We start from the raw sequence: 20,867 nt of genomic DNA, 5'->3' as shown, positions 1-20,867 counted from the left end.
TTTAATACAAAGCACCTGATATATTGTTACAATATCAGTTGAAAAATATTATAAATACATAGACACAATTTTTTTTTATAAGCATTTAAAGATCAAATTTTGACAAAATTTATCATATTTTAATTTGAAAAATTATTTTGTAGTTAAAAATTTATAAAATGTTCAATTTTTGTATCTAAGAATTGAAAATTTAAAGCAAGATTCCACGTAAGTAATTAATTCTGTTACCGAAAAATCTAAAAAATACATTTACACAGTTTATTTTTATAGTCATTTTAAGTACAAATTTGGACGAAATTACATATTAAAAACCTAGGATAACTATTTTAGTTATTTTGTTGTGATTGTATTATTCGTGGGTACTTGAAACTTCTAAAGTATACTACTATATATATATGATAGTACCACGGTTTTTTGTTGATTTATAACGCGTATTATAATATAATATTATGTCTTATACCTAGACTGACATACCGTCTCCTCTCAGAATCGTTTTTCTTATACAATGATATTATATCATTGAATTCAAATTTAATACCATCCATTATACAGTAACCTACTGTACAGCAGAGCGAAATCCACTTACCCACATTTTTTTTTTTTGCTTTAATATTCAAAATGGTGCTTGAAACTGCTCAAAATTGCTTATAATTTCAGGTTACTAATATAAATCAATTTCATATACTAAAGCCATATACAGGGTGCGGCAGTCAAATCCGACGATTTGAAAAAATTAATAAAAAAGAGAAAAACAATTTTTTATTAATTTTTCGCCAAACAAATAAAAAGTACACAAGTGGAATTTTATGTTATAATATTTAAAAACTTCATTTTTTAAAGATAATGTCAGGCAAATGCCTTCCTTGGTTAGCCACACATTACTACTACATATATCATTACTTTTTTAATACGCTTTTACCACGAACGCACGCTGTTCACTCGACAAATGCTCCAAGATAACCAAATTCAGGGTACTTAAAAGCGATAGGAACATTCCCGAAATCTCAACCACTTTAGCCACGCCCACCAGTTCATTTTAAATCGTCGGGTTTGACTGCCGCACCCTGTATAAATATATTATCTTAAATATTTTATGAGTAATTAAAAATAAAATAACATGTTGGACTATTTTAAATTAACATCTAAACTCAAAATAAAAATAATATAAAATAAAATAAAAAACTCTTGAGGTATATTTTAATTTACAGTTCCTATAGATAACAAAATAATTAATTGAATAATTATTCTCTTTTAGATAGTGTGAAAAGAGTATTATATTTGTATACGTACAATTTTTTGTACATAAATAATAAATGCTTAATTAAAACCGACAAGTGTTTAATGACTTTTAAATTTTAAAATGAAATTGTTTATAAATTAATATAGTCTTAACTTTTTTTTTTAAAACACAATTTTTATTCACAATTTACCACGTCTGGGAAAATTATTTTAATATTATCAAAGCATTTAAAATAATAGTGGTACTTTAAATAAAAAACAAACTAGAATGTGAACCCCACAGTTAGATATTATATTCACGTATCACATATTATTATTATCAATTTCGTAGAATATGTTTACGAACACAGAATAATAACTATATAATTTTTTTTTTTTATTGTACTTTATATATTACACCAAAATGGGTTAAATAAAAAAAATATCATTACTACCATGTGTACCTATAAAATATTCACATTAAAAATACTTAATTTAAAATTAAAACATTCAGTGGTAAGCAGTAATAACGTGGATGCCCTGTAGATATAAAAAATAATAAATACTGAAATAACTAACTACCATCGTTATACCACTTTTCAACAAAATAGTATTCATCTTTTTTTTAGATGTTAGTTACATTTTTTTCAGCAATATTATAATTATTATTATCATTAATTTTAATGTATTTGCATTATACAGTGATTATAATGAAACAATAAAAGGAAAAGTTCACTATAGTTTAACTTTACCAGTTGTAATAATTCAAAATATAAATTAAAATGTTTTTATATTTACAGTATTGGTCCATTTTGTTTTTAATTTGAAAATGTATATTACTATCGTTCCTTTGATTATAATTTTTTCTTTTACTTTATTTTATACTTCAAGTGAAATTTCTGTGATTCATTAAATTTGTTATTTGTATAAGAAATTGTCATGTTAATTATATCTAAAACAGCATACAGCTATGTTGTATGAACTATGTTCATTATACAGCTGCGATCTTCAAGTCCAAAATATTATAGAAACAATTATAATGACCTATAGTAAATTATCTGACTGATTTCACGAATGTAACTTTAAAAGTACATACTAATTTACTCAAAAAATAAATATATTTTATTATTAATATTACATAATATTGTATACTGATCAAAATTACTATTTGATAATCGTTAAAATTTAATAAATATTATACTATACCAAAACGTGTTTCCGTTGTACATGACGATATAGATTGGTATCTATATTACATACAAATAAAATTTGTTAAAACTATTTTTCTCTTATTTTTAAACGATGAATAATTGTTGTCGGTGATATTAGTGAGTCTTGTCATAGGTTGTTCAGAATGGATACCTAGGTAACGAGTTTTGTTAGAACTAGAACAAACCAACTCTTCTTAGAAATCATTCAAAATTCATAACTCAAAATATTGTTATAACTTAAATGTATTATGTAAAAGTCATCTTGTAGTTGCTTTCGTGCCAGTACCTAAGTCGTTAACTTTGTTATCGACCGTCCGTTACCTGTTTGAAAAACACATAATATTTTAAACAACGGAGCTAACGCAGATATACCCTTTGTCCTTATGCATTCTAGTGTTAAGTTTTTAAAATATGTGTTTATTTAAAAGTAGATAGTTATACAGTCAAATGTGAAGTTTAAAATCTTTATTTCAGTTTGTTTTAAATACTCCATAGAACTTTATGAATCTGGAACTCCTATGGAATGTCTCATATTATTTGTTTTCAGAAAACTGGTTCGGTTATCGCTTTTGATTGTTCAAATGGCAAAATATAGTTTTCTCTCTCCAGTGATAATCTACATTGTTGAATAAAAAGTTAAGGAAATTAAAAATGAATAGTAATAATAATAATAACACGATTTTCATATTATAAGGTTCACTTGTAAATAATACAATATTGCCGCTTTACGCAACGTAAGTGATAAAAAAAATATCTCAAATTAAACATCAACAGTTTAGATTAGCGTTCGGTGCAAAAATGATTTAAACTCATCAAAATCTGATGAAATAATACATTTATGTAGACGAATATAATATTTGTATAGCACATGTGTTTTAACATATTTTGGTTAGAATATGCATATCGATGTATAGGTATTTTGTATTATCCAGTGACCACAATCAATAACTAGGTACGGGTAATGATTATATATAGTCATATAGATACTAAATTTGTTCGAAAGTTCAAAGTGTCTAGACTCCGTTGACCCATTAATCAGATTCAATTAAAAATTTGAATATGTATAGATTCAATAGTTTGTATTTAATTGCAAAAACGAATAAGATAATAATGGAAATAGTAATTTATTGTGAATGGATATAAACCATAATATATAGCTATCCGTATAAATTGCTTATTATATAATAATCTCCAACAAAGTACTCTCTCCTGCAATGTTTAAAGTGATATCAAAAACTACATATTTGTCTGTTTCCACATTTCACTCGAATAACACACGTCTAATACATATTGAAAACATAATTATGTATTGACAAAATATTATTAATTTAAGATAATTTTTTAGTGAGTTTATATTAATTTCACTATTCGTGTCTCGCACTAGCTATTAGTTACAACTTTCAATATATTTGATATTGTTTGATTCCATTTTAAATAAATATAAACATAATACATATATAACATAGATTTTGGAAAGACAATCGCAAACAACGCAAACATGGTGTATTGTGGTTTTCTCAAAACTACCTAAATACAATTGTTCAATCATTGGGAGCATGTAAACACAGTGTTGCCTTTAACAATAAAGTGAAAGACAAAAGCCACCATCGTGAAATTTTTTTCGCGTTTGTTTACGGTGGAAATTTGTTCTGTCACGGAGCCAAATGACATGTGTGCACAGGCGCATACTCACACGACAAAAATATAACACATGATATTAATTTATCAAACACGTGTCTGCAATATAATATTATTAGTACCTATCGTAGTCATTACTCGTATGTGTCTATTATATATAATATATTATATAGTTTGATTTACCGAGCAGGTTCACCACTATTTTTCCTATAGTAATGGTTTTTTTAAAATTCTGGTTTTTAGAATATTTAATGATATGTATTATGGACAATATTCTCAAATAAATGCTACGATTTTTTATACTATTTAAAGAGTGTGCTGTGGCCATGAAAAATTAAATTTTCTTGAATGAAAATCACCCTTATCACCTTTATTCGTGTAAATTATGAATTGGATGACTAATGGACATTTGTATGTACCTACTACCTATCTAAATCAAATTTTAAACGAGTAATTTTTTAGTTAAGTACATATTTAACTTTGTGTATTATAGATCGATCCATGGTAATAGGTTTGACGATACACGCCTAGTGAATTAAAATAATTTGAAAATAATAGCAATTAATATTATTAATTATTATATCATTATAAATATTTTCTAATTTGTAAAAATTGTCTCACTATAATAATTTCTAGACCCAATTTTACATTTATTGAATATTTTTTTTTTTAATCATTCTTAAGTCATTCTTAACCTATTAGCTTTACTACATACATTTAAAAAAACTCCAAATCTACTCATTTAAATGTTGATTTAGATGCATCCACATTTTGAAACAAATTCTTAACAACTCTCAAGAAAAAGGGTGCTTCTCATTTGAAAAAAATAAGTTGGTATAACCATAGGTCGCCTCTTTGACGGTAAAAAAAGTCCAAGTATTTCAAAATATAATCCTTATTCTGTAAAATTCCAAAAATTTGAATTTGAATAGAATAATCTTTAAGGAAAAAAAATTGAAGAGGGATACTGCTTGGCGCACCACCCTGTATTGGTAAATTAAATACATACTACGTTGGTTTATTAAAAAAAAAATGTACTCGTGCTTTACCAAACGTACTCAAGATCAATAACTACAGATAAAACTTCCTGCTCTCCTAGATTGACGTTGAGGATTTGAAAAACAAATTCAAGTACGTCGGCACCATTGCGTCACTGGAATACTGATGGAGGAAACAAGTGCTGATGTTCTGTGTTTTATCCTACACGTTTTTTAACGACGGTTGTTAAATCTTCCAATTTTTTTTTTAATCCAACCCAACTACGGACAACGAAGAATAGTTTACCTGACCACCACTATCGTCGATTGTACTGCTGATGCCAAAACCTCGTTATCGTCTCTCTCACATTCTCTATCCCTCTCTTTCTCACTCAATCTCTCTCTCTCTCTCTCTCACTCGCTCGCTCGCTCTCTCTGATAACGAAACGACAATATTGTTATTTACGCCCACGTATCCGAAGCACTCACATTCAGTGGTGGCGTAACAGCGCTGTTAGGCACGCGCGGTGCAAAAGCCGTCGTACGTTTCCCCGAGACCACTTGATAACGCCATGAGCCATCGGCGAAGTTTTCGATCCGACGAAATCCGCACGTAAATCTCTGTTCCCACTGAACGGATTATACTATAGTATTATCGACCGGTATTCGCTTATACTAATCTTCTGCGTGGTTCACACCGACACCGCCGCCACCTCCGGGACTGAAGCCGGCAAAAGTACTGTACCCTTCAAAACGCGATCGCCCGAGATGTGCAATTAATATAATATTGTATGTATATTATCAGAAATAATAATGTATAAAACAGAAATACATGGTTTTATTTTTATTGATGTAAACATTTTTCGAACATAAATTATCATATATGAACCACATTAGGTTTCCAATAAATTTGTCAATACATATAAATGAGCATTGTAGTGCCAAAACTGTATTGAAGATAACATTTGGAGGAATCTTAATTTAGAAGTACGTGATACTAATTTAAGGATTACCATAAGAAAAATGTATCATGAATACATGAAAATATAAATATAATTGATACGTTTTAAAATTTCATTAAAAAATTGAAACTGCAAAAAAATTACATATACACTAAAAGCATGCACTTTGCATGCAGTACAAAAATATAATTTCTTAAAAATATTATAATAATAATTTATAATAGACTATGTGAAAATACGATATATAGTGATATTCCTACCTGATCTATTATTATTTTATGTAATACCCACTAGGTAAATAATTACTTATAAGTTTATAACATATTTTGACTTTCAGTAGACGATTCAAGTTTATAATGTTTTTGAGCAAAATTGCATGTATATAACACATACTCCTCAAAACAAAGTTCCCGTAAAGTTCTAATTTCAATATAGTTTGATGATTATCTTTTGTTTAACACGCTGTCGTGATTACCTATTCATTTAAGTATGACAAAAATATTTATATAGTACAAAAGTTAATGATTATAAATTAAACTAAAATAAAATTACTCTAGAGCTGAGCCATAATTATGAAGTAAAAGTAGATTCAATTGAATTAATAGAATTTTTGTTCTTGATTTCGCTTATTATTAAATTAAAAATAAATAAGATATTGAAGGTATGTTTTACAACATAATATTTTTTATATATTAAGTATATATATATATATATACTAATTGTGTCTTATATTATATTATTATGTTAGTACTTTTATTATATTAAAATATACATTTTGCATGCACAGTTAAATTAAGTCGCCTAGATTTAATTTAAATCATATACCAACACACACAATGATTGACAGTTTGTTGGACGATTAATGTAAATCAATTAAATTTTAACAAAATCATGTAAAAAATAAATAACCTTAATACATAATGTGGGTGAAATTCCTATATTTTGAAGGCACATTAATCAATTTTATTTATACAAATATTACATTTTAAAAGAAATTAAGTATAAAATACGAGTAGTTAAGTTGTTTTTCTTTTTTCTTATTTCTTAACAACAAATAATTAATCAAAGTCCCAAAAATATGATAATTTTTTTCTTGCAAAATGTAATAGATAAGAGGCCAAAACGAAGGATCGTTTGTAAGTCACTTGATGTCTGAAATCCGAAAATTGCGTCACGAAGCTTGAGTATTCCATGAAACTTGCCAAAGTGATTATAAGGGTACAGATTGGAGTAAACAGTCCACTTTATAATTCTCTTGCAAAATATACTTAGTCAAATAAAACAAGATTAGCAGTAAACATGATTTGTAAAAACAAATTGCAACGTTTGTAACAAAATATATATAACAATTAATATAATAATTTATAATCAAACTTATTCAACCTTTAAACATCGATTAGGATATTATATCCTCTGTAATGTTAATTTCGAGTAAAAATACACCTAGGAAATACTCCGAACATGGCACACATTCAGAATATAAAATATGCGTCTTTAATATTTATACAAGTGAGAATATATCAAAAATACATTTAAATCCATCAGAATAATCAAATTCTATTTCCATTCTATCGAAAACTGTGTAATAAATTTACTCTTATATATTATTATAGGTACTATTTAACTTTTCAGTAACTACTATCCAATCCAATAAAAATAGTTTCGCTTCAGATTAGTGGTGCCATTGCTTGGATGGCAAAAGAGGGACATTTTTAAAGTAATTTATTTTAACGGTTATAAATCATTTACTTAAGTTCAACAAAACATATATATTTAAACCCAACCAGTAAATGTATTATTTACATTAAGTATTTATTTTTATACAGAGTGTTTTTCTAGTAAACTGAATTATGTAACTTAGACAATACGTGGATGTATTAATTTTTTTTATGATTCAGTTCTTACTATTTACTACTTAGTATTTCATTTGTTTTTATAATTATTAATTGTAATGAAAAAAGTCTGAATTTTTAAAACTTCAAGAATTTGTGTTAAATAAAAAAATAATAAAAATGTAACTCAGTAACGATGAGTGGGTGGATAATTTAGCTAGCTTTAATATAAAATATTTGAGAGAGATTTGATGATATCACACCCAAGCGGTATAACGATTTGAATCCATAAAAACGTCGGACTTAACAGTCCCAACATTTCTGTTATTTAATTTTTTTCCTAAACTATGATAGCTAGAAAGTTAGTTGATTACTCATTAAAAAGGGATTATCAAGTAAATATAAAATGTGGAATTGAACATTTAAAAAAAAAATTATTTGATTTTTCACAGTTAAAAAAAAAGTTATTTTTCGCTAGATTTTCATTTAGCTAGGTAGATTTCCGAAACTAGAGAACGGATTTTGTTGTTTGGGGTCTTATTAGATTGATATTGGCTAGGAAAAGTGCAGTGAAGATTTTCAGGACTTTATCATCAATCTTTAATTCACTATAAAGCTGTAAAACTGAAAACATCAAAAAACGCCCAATAAAATGGGTTTTAATTTTTTTTTTTTAAGTTCTGTACATCTCCTAGCCAATGTGAAACTAACAAGACCCCCAAACAACGAAATTCGCTCTCCGGTTTCAGAGATCTATCTCACTAAATGAAAATGAAAATGATTTGTTTTTGGGACGGTTCACACCGACATTTTTCTGGATTCAAATTGTTATACCGCTTGGGTATGGTATCAGTTAATAAATTTCTAAAAATTAAATATCAAGAAAGTTTACATGCCGATCTCTGACTTGGCAAGCGGTTTTTTTAACATTTTAAAAAATAATCAAACAGTTCTTTGTATTTTCTTATAAACTATTACCTTTTTTTATGATAAAATGTTGCATGGGGTGATTTTTTTTAACTTGCTACGTATTTCCTTTGAAACCACAATTAAATGTAGAAACATAATAACAGTTCATTGTATTTCCCCTGACTATATTGTCATTTACACTATTAATTTTATACAGTTGTCAGTTCAATAAAAATATTATTTTTTTGATTAGTACGATTGTACATAACGATTTCCCAGTACGATGATAGGTAAAACTATATAAAATTGTATTGTATACCTATAAAATAAATTGTAAGTATGACCATAAACTATTTTCTCTAGTTCAGATGAGGTGTTCAAACTGTGCGTCACAGCTCTTGACAATGTGAGTATTTGTCAGGGGAGCCGTGGCACAGAAGAGGAAATAAAATAACGACGTTAAATTGACTATTTTATTATAACATACAACATATAATTTCAATTGTCTATTAAATTTTTTGTCTTGATATATTTATAATATGTATATATTATTATAAATAATTTAACATTAAAGCGTTTTCTTTCGATGTACCTACTTAATAATTTGAGAGCTACCAAAATGTTTAGAAGAGATGAAGGAACCGTGGAATAAAAAAGCTTAATTATACCTCTGCTAACTGCTTGGAGTCTTTAATTTACGGATGGCTACAGCTGTAGGTTACTTTTCAAAGACAGTCAATGTTCGAATGTCGTCAATAACGAGCTAGAAACACATTCACGCCATTATTATTAAATTTGTTTCATTCTGTTGTCGTCCTCACTGTTGTCCAATAATTTAAATCAGATTACGATCGTCCTATACCTCTATGTCATTTCTCAAAACGTACCGCCCTAAGTATCACATTACCACCCACACGTATTACATACGAAGGACGTACCGAAAACTGTATGGAAAGAAACACGATTTCCACACGTCCCGAGGGAAGTTACCCGAGTTACTGAGCAATGGGCGTTGTTGACGTATTGAACTATACTATCAGTACAATATATAATAAAATAATATCTTTGAAAGCATTACAAAATCAATACACACCCAACGCAGTAAGGACTAGAAAAATTTAAGATTAATTAAATTTTTCTCAAAAATGTCTTATGTAATTCATATATTGAACATAAATTGAATAGCCTATTTAATTACAAAGTTGATTTTTGTTTATTATGTAAATGTTTAATATGTATGGTAGATGTTAAATTATAATACGCATTAGGGTTGAATCAATACAAGTTATCTATAAGTACTAAATTGGATATATCTTAATTAAGTTAAACTGCAGTTAAACATAAATACAGAAAAAAACAACTAAAATAGTAAAATGTGTAGAACGTAATAAAATTATCCGGTATATTAGTATTAATTTTAAAACTAAATATGATATACGAATTTATAATATTATAATATATTTTATTGATTGAATTTATAATACCTATGTAATTTAAATATGTTTTTCAACTCGATTCAAATCTCTCAAAAATATCAAATTATAGTAGTAGGTATAATTAATAGTACCTACTTATCAACATTCAACAGGCATAAAATAATATTTTAACGAGTTAAAAAAATAAATAAATAATCTTTTTTCTTTAACATATATATATTATATTATGAAATATATTATTTAACAAGCACCACTTAACATTGTCATAATCTGCTTGAAAATAAATTCTAGAAAGCTAACAAATTAAACTTCGTTATTTTGTGAAAAATATAATTTACATAATTTTAATTTCAGTGTAACAGTATAATGATTTTAAAAATTCAATACGACATTAAACAAGTATATAATAAGTATATAATAAACAACACAAATTGTAAGAAAACAAATAAAATTATTCATTATTTTTTAGATCTCTGTGAAAATTATGAAACGACAAAGGATGATGGTCCAAGCAGATATAATATCGGCCACACTTGTACGCAGTGAATAAACAGCTGCTGGCGCCAGGCATATTATTATTATTATTATTAAAGTTGTTTAATGCTTCAAAAGTCAATTGGTATTGTGTGGCGAGAAGAGGTTAAGAAAATAAAGAAAAAGCTATTCACTGAAGGACTCGTACGTGATTTGAAATAAAAAATAACGGAACAAAAATATTTCTTCAAATAATAATCCGAAAATCCCGTTGACGTTTAGAATTTATGTCTAGTTGAACAAACTATACGAGTAACGTATAATAATAATACACAGACCGTCTGCGTTACAGACACACATTGTGCGCAAGTTTTTTCATTCATTTTCGGCAGCTCATTTCTCTGTTGTCTGATATATCCCCATAGCGCACATAGGCGATTTTGAATGTAATTTATGTTTATGACTTTTCAGGGTCTTGGCCGCCGTTCAATTTCGATACACGAATGATTTTTTTATTACACGATGTTCGATAGGGGCCGAATTCTGAGAACAGCGCAACGGCAGCGTCGGTTATCGTCGAAAAATACGTTAAAGATAAACACATCCATTTATAAGTTTGGAACTGTGTGAGGGCTTCGACGGGTAGGGGAGGACTGTGTGGGAGGCTTAAGAAATAAGGACATAATATTACTTGGAGACCATGACTGTGAACAGTAACTTCTTGTAAGGAAAAAAATGAACAATGTGGCTAGAGCAGCGATACGCAGTAGAATATTATTGTGAAGATCGAAGTTTCTTTAAAAGTTTTATACTAAATTCGCCCAGATAGTATCACGAAACAAACAGTTTTTTTTTTTTTTAATAACCTTTCTCCTTATGCTAGTATCACCGATACTTCAAATCTAAATGTATATCATTCCTGAAGAAATGTGTTTTTAAATATGAATATTATCTATAATTTTTGTTTATTTTTCATAGATACTGCTGAAATAATATTGTATTGATAATTATTTTTAAGAACAGCTTACCTAATTGATAAAATATGTGTATTTCTACAATGAATATTTTGTTTTTTCTTCGATTCATAAATAACATTATTTATATCCTAATACAATATAATAAACGATATTATAATTATTTTAAACAATTAATATAATGTGTAAGTGTTGTTAGTCTAATATATATGATATATATTTTATATCCATCATTATGTTTTTCTAGGTATTTATTGAAATACATTGTTTTTTTAATCTTAATTAGTTTACTCATGAAGAGTCTCGCATAAAAAGATTAGTCACCTTTTCAAATGTCCAAATAATGGAGTTTAGCAAAAATTGTACAGCAATAATAGTATCTAAAGTAAATATATTTAGTTTTAATTAAATTTTAAAAAACGAAAATGATATAGCATACAAGAGTTGTGAAAACAACTACACGTTTGTGTATTTATTTATTAATAATATTTGTTCCAGATTATGTACCAAATTCTAGGTTATAATTTATACATCATTAAAATAAATCAATTATATTGTGTGCATGACATCACAATTGCATCCTGAAATATTGTTTATTCAATTTATAATACGTTTCGTAACTATTATAAGTAACTGAATAATGTATCAATTAAAGAGAATTAAAAACTAATTTATACACATAATAATTATTTGGGATGTCCAACGATGTCCAAATTTAGACACATGATTTTTATTATTTATGAACAAGAATAAATTATGGAATAAATTTGTTCTAAATCCAGCATGAAAATAAAATGTTAAAGGAAAAAAATGTTTAATTATTTAACACTATAATAATGCAGGTAGAATTTTCAAAGGTAAAGACAAATACAGATGTTAGACGATAAATTATAAATTTATCTCAACTGTGTAGGTAGTGATGATTTACAATGAACATGGAAAAACTAATAAGAAGAAGAATATAATATGTGCTGCTGTAAGACATAATAAATAATATGACATTTATTGAAAAAGAAAACGAAATATAAAGGTACAGTTGTCTTGGCCTCCTTTTTTATTTAAAGATAAACAAAATATAAATATAGAGAATGGTTTTAACGCGTGTCGCTTACTACAATGAAAACATGGTGGAAAGTATTACATTTAAAAAAATGTTTTAAAATGTAAGATCAATGTGTGAAGTAAGATCCATGCGATGATTATGATAAGTGTGATACTTTTTTTTATAAACACCTTACATAACTCTTGAAAACTTAACAGTAGGTAATGATTATTTAAAATTAATTTGAAATTAATAAATTTACACTATTTTTTATTTTTTTTCCATGTTAAATCATTTGACCAATAATATCAATCACATAATTTCTTTTGCATTAAAAAGCTAAGCAATATTAATTATTATAGCCCAATAACCTACAACTATCTACAATAATTTAACATAAGTACATAACTAAGAAGTATATGTAAATATGTATACTAAATTAATATAATAAATTAGTTATAGTACATACATTCGTTAAGCTATAATGGTTGTAAGTAAATATGAAAAATCTATGAAAAAAATTATGTAAGTATACTTAAATAAATAAAAAAATTACGAACCTAAAAAAATATATATACATTTTCAGTTTCCTATAAAGTAGAAAATATTTATGAAAATTCTTATGAAGAAGAATTTTAAACGTGTAGTTAATTAGTTAAAAGTATTTGGAGACGAGTCGAGCGTTGTAGTAGACAAACATTGTCTAAGGTAGATTGGTAAAGTACCTCAATGCAACAACACTCCACTCATTAAAACTTAAAATATCTACTTAACAGTTACCTTTAACCAATTGATGAAACAAAACAGTTTAAAAAAGTAATTATTACGATAAAAAATATAATATTTTTCAAAATCATTAGATAATACTCTTTAAAATTACCAGTGTTTAGTGTTTACCTACTGTTAATAGAATCGCCAAATCTATAGGCACTAGGTACGTACATAAAATAGCAAACAAACTTAAAAGAATAATTAATACTAATGTAATGTTACCATATACAAGTCAGTTACCATAAGGAAACCTAAAATTAAATGCAAATCAGTATTTTTATGGTTAGCAATGAAACATTAAATAAATAGGTCAATAAGATGGATAACATTGTAACCAACGTATATTTGCTCATAACTAGAATAAAAGTTTTTGAATAGTCTAGTTTGTAAAGTAAAAATCGAAAAATATTGAATGCGCAAAATAAACTGTGTTACCGATCAGTGTTCTTATCTTTTAAAACTAAATAAAAATAATAATTTTAACTAGGTAGGATTAGTGTCTAGAGTTTCTATAATATTGCACGTTGATTGTTATATATTTATAAACGAGAATATAAAGTACTATATATATAAATATAAAAAGTAACTTAAAAAAAACTAAAATGCAACATGATATGCGTTATATACCATTATTTTAAGCAAAACAAACTAAAACTCAAATTAAAGATAACTTGTAGTTTAAAATTAAACATGGCGAAAAACAGAAATAGTTCTCAATATGTAAAATTAAATTAAAAATAATTCGATCTCTGTTGTCTTACAAATTGAACGAGAGAAACTTTTTGCGTGGCATTAAATTTGGCACCGATAATGGAGGATCAAAAACTTTTTAAAGCGTCGGATAACTGCTTTTAATTAATACGAACTATTTCGATGATCTAAGACGTGAAATTCAGCAGTCAGCTGAATATGCACTAACATCAACTATCTTACACTAAAATATACTATAATATTTATTTTAAAAATAAATCGTTAAAAGTATTTTATGATGTATTAATTTTTTTAATAATAGTTTCGATTCGCGTGTCTAAATGCCCATTATTCTATTGTGTAGCGCTTAATGCCCAACTTTTATCATGACGTGACTTAATGTTATCTTTTTTGTAGTCTTATGAAAGGCGTTTCTACTTAGTGAACGCAATATAATATAAATAAAAGCTATATAATACAGATTTTTTATAACATGTTATATTAAATACCTAGTCTCAATATCTCAATAAACTATTTTAGAACAATACACGTATAACTTCTTTTTTATTATAATAAAAATAAATGATCCAATAACAATTTAGTTGCGCGTAGCAGTATTATATACTATCGCATAAACATTGACAGTTACTTTATTAAACAATCAGTTAAAACATATTTTTTCTCTACAAGCATATAGACAGCATTTTTACACAAACAAACAATAAAAAAAAAATAATAATAATAAAAGCATATTATAGGTATATTTTGCTTTTTATTAATTTACTGTTTAAATGTTAAACGACTAAATCAATTGCTGTTTGTAATTGATTTGTTAATTTTTTTTCGATGGTTAAAATGTATTTGAAACGTTTTATAATGTTTAAACCACGCATCAGAGCACCAAAAAAATATACCTACATTTTAAACTATACATAGCGACATTATTACCTCCATAATATGTGTGTCGTTTATTTTTTTAAATAAATTATCAAGACAATTTTAAAATAAAATAGTCTCATAAAATTACAAAATGCACGATGGAGATATATTGACATATATTGATCTATATGTATACTGTCACTATAATCCTATACGTTCAGTCCACTCAAAACAACGCCATATCAATGTATGATTCGTAAAACTCGTAGAGGAGGCAAATAAAAAATCTAAAGCATTTCGACACCATCGGTTTGATATTATCGCTACTAATTTATTATGATGTAGCTCTGGCCGTTTGGGATACATCGAGTCCGCGTCGGATACAATAATAATATTACACTTTATATTTGACCATAATTGTGTGTACCTACCTACAATAAGAAACGACGGTTCAAACAAGACTGTATCGTCGGTCGACACCGGTGCGGGCTATGGCCACGTCGAATAGAAAATATTATAAGAGGTACCTATACGACTGTCATTAATACCATATGGAAAACGGCGTATGGTTATACGACCAAAATGCGTCCGATCCACATACACCGGTGGGGGGTGGGGACGCTAAAATTTCATCGGAGTAAAACAAACGGAAACGACCGAAAACGCGCGCACGATGATGACGGCGACGAGACTCCGACGGTGACGGCGCGCCGCGGTGACGTCACGACGACGAACGGTGCACGCACGTCTGACTGTCGCGAAAAGTCCGTACGAACTGGCTGGCCGGCCCTCTCCGGCGGTCCCGACCACGACAACGTGTAGGCGCCACACACAAATTCTCCGACTATACCGTCGGCCGGCGGCGGCGTGATCCGAGACCGTCTCGACCGTGGGACGATGGTGTTATGGGTGGAGGTGGTGGTGAGGTCAGACGAAGGGGTGTAAGGGGCGATAGGGGTCGGTTGGCGGATAGAGGTTTGAAGAGGAGGATCCGCCGCCACACGACACGTTTTTAAAATTTATGACACTTTCGTCCATTGTGCACCCGACTCGACCCCCGACCCGTTCTGCCACGCAATCTGCCCACCCGACCACCGACTTCTGGGAGCTGTGTATTAACATGTCCGCGTGCCAGGAGTGCCGCCCCTGAATTCCCGAATTCGGAGAGTGGGTTCCCTCGCGTCTCTCAGGAACGAAATAACGTTTTTGTCTTTTTTTTTGCGTGTTGTTATTATTTATTTTTGAAAATCTGACGGTGTTTTCCGGACGTCGACCGAAAAAAAAATTATAATATATACAAAAAAAGCCACCGCGGTATATTATAATGACGCTGTATTTTATGGAGATAATAAACTCTTATCGCGCGCCTCGTAAATATAGGCCGCACGATCGCCAATAATGGATGAAAAAATAAAAAAACACCGGGAAACAATAGGTACTATTGTTTTATTATATGGACGACAGACGTAGAACAAGCGAAGCACGCGACGGACAGACGATAAAATCTCCTTGGATTTGTCATATTAATATAGTTTTCACGCTTTCCGATCCCTTGAAGCGTGAAAATCCCCTAAGCGTTGTACGATTATTTTTATGATACTCGATTATTGCAGAGCACATATTATTATTATTATTATTATTATTATTATTTTATGATTGATACAAGCAATAAAGTACGAAATAGTTACGTAAGTCGTAATTTGTTGTTTGGTGAAAACGTAATTAAAAAAATATATAAGTACCTATTATACCTACAGACGAAAAAATTCGAATTAATTATATTGAAAAAATTCAACATTTTTTTAAAGTATTAATTAGCACTGCACTGTTACAAAAACACAGGGTATACAATAGGAGTAATTTTAGACATAAGGGATTATTATGTTGATACCATAAAACCATCATACAACAAAAGACAACACCATGTTAATTATAAATTACACGCTACAATGGAATAACTTCAAGTTTACATTGAATTATTGTTGCATAACGTATTATATAGATTCGGCTTTGGTAAACATAATTAACACACTATGTTATAGTACACTAATTTACTATTAATTATTATTATTTTATTTTTTTAGTAAATTATTACTATAGGTACACCCATCACACGCGTACATTATAATGTATAATATAGACGTGTACCTATATTAAAATGATTTTAATAAGTCAAAATTTTGATTCTGATTTTCAAAAAAACTGTTTTTAAAGGTGACGAATAAAAACTTAAACTAAATGTAATAATATTGGTTTTTTTTTTTTTGCTATTAAAGAAGAAAGCCTCGATGACGGGACCATTGTTTTTAAGTAACAGGAAGATTTAAAAACGTTCGTCCACAACTTTTCCGCCTACGGTGCCAGTGTCCACCTCAGGAAAATTAAAAAAAAAGATATTTTACTCAGTCACACATCAATGATTATTATTATGTTTTCATTTATTATTATTTTGTTTTGCCCACACAAATATATTTACTTTTCAAAATAAAAAAATATTTAATATATAAATAATAATTGTATTACTAAAAATTTTCCCGGGGTCGACACTGGCACCTTAAGCGGAAAAGTTGTGTATGAACGTTTTTAAATCTCCCTGTAATTGTTAAAAACTTGGATAGAAAGACCCTACAAAACTGATTGTTCAAGGACAAAAGTCGTGGATAAACGATTTTAAATCTCCCTGTAATAAATTGTTAAAACTTGGATGAAACCGATAAATACAACCTTCTTGCATAACTACATTCACGTAGATAAATAGTTATTTTACTAATTTAACTCGAAACGCATTTAAATTATATTTAATTATCCCCTGATGTATTCCCTGCTTTGAACCTTGGTATACAACTATAAAAAGGTCTAGTTATAGTCTTATAATATTTTTACTACTGATTTACATATTTATGACAATTTTTTAGTATCAACTATAATATGGCTTTATAATATAACATACCTAGTCAATAAAGTTTAATTCCACGAATTAAATTACAATTTTAACGAGAAGCAATAATTGACAGTGGTGCTGAACTAAAATTAAACTGAGGAGGCAAAAATTATTTCTCTTTACCCACCACCTTTTGTACCATACCTTTTGTACCATGGCTAAATACCTTTTATATTTTATGTTTACCTATTTTATGTTAACCATAAGTACTTATTTTATAAGGTGCGTGGGATACCAATAGTTGGGCACCTATGGACTCCAAACCACCGAAAAAAAAGGGGGCAGTCGCCTCTTTCGGGTAAAAGGTTCGGCGCCGCTGATAATTGTTCTGAATGTATGTACAAGAAACACACTAGAGTGATAAAAGAAGTTCACACTCCCAGTGAACAATGTTAATGTTTGTAACGATTGAAATAGTATTATAATTATATAACCAATGTCAGGTAAACTTTATAAATAAAAAAAAAAAAAAAAGTATTATAATTTATAATTAATTAATTATTTAACCATCCAATGATTAATACAGGTATCCATACTAGTTTTTTTACTGCAAAATAAAAATGAAAGCATACAAGCATTGACGCATTGTACACAAATTGTATGCACTTCGATTTATCAATAATGATTATTATTAAAATGATTACAATATGAATTCATCAATACATAGTATTATAGATAAAACAAAATAACCATATACATATTTTTGTTAAACATGCGAAAAAAATTATTTAAATTAACGTAATTTTACTAAATGTATGCACTTGAAAACCATGTATGTTTAAAATTCTAAATTGTATTCAAATCTCTCTAACGCAACTAAAATGCAAAAGTTTATAATCTTATAAAACAGCTTCTGATAAATTTACATATTCAAACGAGATAATACAATAATGATGAGCGTATGAATCATGCATCGTAAAATTATAATATGACCAAAAATATTATGGTTATTATAATAATTAGGTAGGTATTCACAATATCTAGACATTTTGGAAATTAATTTATAATAACGATTTATTGAACTTTAAAATTAATCAACTATTATTATAGCGTTATTCTCTAAATATATTACCTACAATATTTGTAGAATGCTATATATTATATTATTCAGATAGTAGTACTTACCTATACAAAAACTAATAGTGATCAAAACTGTTTTTTAAATACAACTGTTTCTTAACCCTTATTAATAATCCCCTTATTATCGTTGCAACAATAGAGTTCTTCGAATAAGGTAAAATGGTAGGTACCTATATTTGCTGGTCCATGTAACTAACGTTTATTAATGTTACCACTTACCGTATACTATCAAATTATACAAACAATGGAAACGGAGGTATGAAATTGTTTATCGTAAACCTACGAGTAAGTCAATGGGATTACATTAAAATCTAAACAGTACTATTATTTGGTAACAAAATCATTTGTTATATTTACTGTAAGGAATAATTAATGACAATGGTGGATGTAATACCTCAAACAGTTTAATCAAAAATCTAACTCATCTCTCTAGGCATATCTAGTTCATTATCATGATATATTATAATATGCGTTCATAGTTAATTACAAAGTTGGGGTTTTTGTATTTTTTTCTTACTAAAAAAAATAGTTTACTTAAAAAAATTATAAATTTCTATTGATTATATTTCCTAACTACATTGTTCATTTTGCTTTATGACTTTAATAAAACTACTTAATGCTACAATAATAATTATTGTGTTATAATATTATGTTATGCTGAAAAAAAAAATCATCTAAATTTTTACTTTTCAGTTAAGGGATTTAGGCGATTCAGCCTTGGCAGTATCATTGTTTAGTATCATTGTCTACTTTCACCGCGAAACCTCCGTCATTTCTGTCACCAACTCGAATAAAAATAAAAATAACAAAAACTTGTATGTAAATCACAGTCAACCTCGGTAGATAACCAATAACTCTAACTTGACTGAAAATAATCTCTCCTTGTCGTGTCTTTCTCTCTTGAGACGATGAACAAAAAAAACCTCCGAAGGCATCGGTATCGCTGAATCAATTCTCCCAGTTCCCGGTGTATGTAGACAGTTTAGATAATTCAATTTCTGACGTTAATCAAGATCGGTAGCGTGAATTGTGCATTACACCTCAGTCGTCTGTATTATGAAAAAAACCGCCTTCCCCACTGCACGTGGGTTAAATCGAATACGCATGAAAAGCCACATCGTCGTATCTTACAGTTCTCGTGTATTGTCACGAACAATACGAGAAACGTGTGACTTATATCAGTGAGATCGATGGCCATTTCCGTGGACGGTATTTACCTACCAGCGTCGAGAATATATTGTCCATTAATTTCCCGTGATGAATCTGAAATCTACACCAGCAAAAACCATGCAGGATGTTAGCTCAGTGTGTCGAAGGTCTGTAGGTGCTGCGCGTTTCGGACAAAGCATCTCCGGAGCTTTCTTATGTTCCGTTGTGAAAAAAAAAAATACACATTTGAACTCAATTCTCTTCCCGTCTCTCCATTTCCTATGAAAATAAATGATTTATATTCCCCATCTCAATCACTCTCTCTCTCTTTCTTCCTCTCAACCATCATAGTAGCATATAAATAAACATTAAAATACAAATATAGCAATGTGCCAATATGTAATAGGATTGCTTATTTATACAAATATTTGATTGATTTGTTTTTTTGTTTAACACTTTGTTTTACTTTTTACTTAACTATTTTTAATGTAACATTTAAAATTCTATTCGTTTAGGTTTTTTTTATATTTAAATTATATATATATAAATATATAAAAAAATATTAAAAATATTAATTTAAATAAATTCAAATTGTATATTATAATAATCAAAATAAAATTATAGTAAATAAATGTATTATTTTTTTAATACATTTCTTTTAAGTAATTATTAAAATAAATTAAT

The 20,867-nt window shown here is 28.2% G+C and overlaps 1 protein-coding gene across 1 annotated transcript in view; it reads right to left on the bottom strand.

Moving 5' to 3' along the window:
* Positions 1-15,810, bottom strand: part of LOC100575324 (prolyl endopeptidase FAP) — a 208,747-nt gene extending 192,937 nt beyond the window's left edge. The window contains exon 1 of the mRNA XM_029486920.1: positions 15,445-15,810. The gene's annotated coding sequence lies outside the window, so the exon portion shown is untranslated. The remainder of the gene's footprint in view (positions 1-15,444) is intronic.
* Between the last annotated feature and the right edge of the window lie 5,057 nt (positions 15,811-20,867).

The sequence above is a fragment of the Acyrthosiphon pisum genome, chromosome A1 (genome assembly GCF_005508785.2).
Source record: "Acyrthosiphon pisum isolate AL4f chromosome A1, pea_aphid_22Mar2018_4r6ur, whole genome shotgun sequence".
Taxonomy (NCBI): domain Eukaryota; kingdom Metazoa; phylum Arthropoda; class Insecta; order Hemiptera; family Aphididae; genus Acyrthosiphon; species Acyrthosiphon pisum.
The sequence above is the reverse complement of the archived record's forward strand: the minus strand, read 5'-3'. Positions and strand labels throughout refer to the sequence as shown.